Consider the following 2,729-nt stretch of genomic DNA (forward strand, 5'->3'; position numbering starts at 1 on the left):
CAATCAGACTTTAAACTCTAATTTCCTTCCTTGTCTTATCTCTCTCCAACCTGCATGACGGGGTTTTAAACCTGATATGGAGATTTCTTCGCATATCAGACTTTAAAGCCCGATATGCGCGATGATAATCTTTGCATATTGGATTTTAAAGTCCGGTGTGTGAATAATTAAGGATTTGATTGACATATTGAGTTTTAAAACCGGACATCTCAATCAATGGTTTTTCCCCTTTTGAACACATCGGACTTTAAAGTCCGATGTGCTAGTTTTTCCAAATGGTTTTACCCTCGCACATTGGACTTTAAAGTCCGATGTGCTATTGATCTTCCCTAGATTGCACATCGAACTTTAAAGTCCTATGTGCTAATAATCTTCCTCGGATTGCACATCGGACTTTAAAGTCCGATGTGCCAATCAAGATGTTTGAACTTGCACATCGAACTTTAAAGTCTAATGTGCAAGTTTTTTTTTCAAAAGAGCATGTCGGACTTTTTGCCCCGACCTGTTGTTTTTGGCAGTTTTACTCTCAAGCCTGTTTTGAGTCCCGTTTTTCGATCCGATTGAGAAAAATTGATTTTGATAATGATGATAACTAATCCTTAGTGTTAGGTGTAGTCATCACGAATGTCAAAGCTCCCTCAAGATAAACCTGAGCCTTCCACGAGTCAATTGGAATCTTCTCCGGGTAAAACATCAACGAGAAAAATGAAGTACAAGTATGATAAGTACTTGAATATGTACCCAGAGAGTTCAGTGGACTCAAATATCAAGGAAATCAGAGATACCAACATTGGACATGTCAGTATGCAAGAATTTATTGACCGAGTTGAGAAAGCTCATGCTCGCTTAACCAATCTAATCAAATCTAAGTTGCATAAATATGCATCCTTCCCAGTTGTAGCTCATGACCCAGAATTTGTATTTGCAATAGCAGATCACTTTGATCCAAATACAAGATAGGTGAAGGACGCAGATCAAAATGTCATCATGACTCTGGATAGTGTATTTTTCAATAGTGTTTTCAAAGGCTCTCCAGTTGAAGAAGTAGCTAACACTTCTCAAGAGAGTTCTCAAGAGTACTATGAGAAAAATGAAGTTAAATGCAAGAAAGTGGTCAACATTGTGTACCTTTCTGCTTCAAGAAATTATACTACATCATGATGGCCCAAGTCCTTCTATAGGAGTGACTTCAATGAGGAATACAACGACATGGTTACCATGTTGTCAAGAGTGAAGGGGCTAAAAGACTCCCATTACTTTCAAACCTGGATGTGTTACTATATGAATATAATCAGGAAAGGGGCTGCAAGAATTGATTGGGGTGAACATATCAGCGATGCGCTCTGTGCTCAATTGAAAGAGGTCAAAGTAACTCTGAAATTATACATGACCTCATACCTGGTTTATGCAGTTGCTTCAATGGGACAATATCTAGGTTTGTCTACCAAGGGTGATAGAATATTGGTGCCTATCTGGGAATATTATGATCAACTTACCATCAAGAATCAAGGTAGTCACTTCAAAAGAGTTAATGATGCCTTCTTTGTTGTATGGAAGTGCATATTTGATAAGGGCCCATAGAAGAAGAGATTATCAAAGGTTGCTTATAACAGGGTATCTCACTTTAGATGTGTTTTGCTTCAATTTCCTACTTTCACTTACATCTGAATTGGATGTTTCTCAGGTGAGCCTTTTATTCTTCTGAGATTTCCTTCTGACAAGATCATTCTCATGGAGTTGTGTAGACAACTAATTTATGTGCATGAAAAACAATCACAAGCACATAAGACTGGGTTGAAGTTCCCAGAGTCAATCGGCAGGTACTTAGTCCTAACCAACCCTAAAGCCAAGAACATGGAGGAAGAAATATAATGGAATACAATGTGAAGATTCAAGGGACAAAACAATTTTGACTTTTGTGGCATAAAGATCAAACTCAAGAGGAAAATTATACCCATGTCTATAGGTTTGAAGATGTTTGGGCAGATTGTCAGAATGAGGAGGATATAAGAAGGATGGATTTCAGCCGTCTTACCTTAGAACAAATTGAAAACTTGGATTTAGCAAAGATCCCAATGATCATGGAAGACACAGATGGCATAATAGACCCTATCTATTATGAGAAGAAGATTGTTGATTCCCCACTTCCTCCTATGCAATGGTCGAAGAAGGAAAGAAAATCTATCACTCAAAGGATTGCTCTCATCCTGGAAAACACCAATGCATGGTTGATAAATAATAATCTCGGGATGAAACAGTTTCCTGACAGTTCAGGAGATGATGACAACAGTGATGGCCTAGCCGGCAAGACAGCTATAGCTGAGACAAGAACAAAGAGCAAGTCAAATTCACAAGCACTATCTTCAGCTCCAATGATACAATCTAAAGGGAAAGGTCCCAAGATTAAATTCATGATTAAAAATTCCAAGAAGGGTGAGTCATCATCGACAGTGCAAGAAGCAGTGACAAAAGAACCAGAACAACTGCCTCCTGGTGAAGTTGAAAAAGAGAAGGTGGTTGAAGAAGGTGAAATTCCTCAACAAGAGGAAGTACAAGCTAAAGAAACATCACACCCAGCTGGAGTTGATGCCCCGATCACCTCACAGGGAATCGTCCACTCCATTGATTCTAACTCTGATCAAAAGGATGAGGATTTTCAAGACGGGGATCTAAGTATGGGCATGGCGTAGTTAGAGGCCACTCAACAATTTTTCACACTAACCAACTTC

Source organism: Cryptomeria japonica, chromosome 8, assembly GCF_030272615.1.
Source record: "Cryptomeria japonica chromosome 8, Sugi_1.0, whole genome shotgun sequence".
In the NCBI taxonomy this organism is placed as follows: domain Eukaryota; kingdom Viridiplantae; phylum Streptophyta; class Pinopsida; order Cupressales; family Cupressaceae; genus Cryptomeria; species Cryptomeria japonica.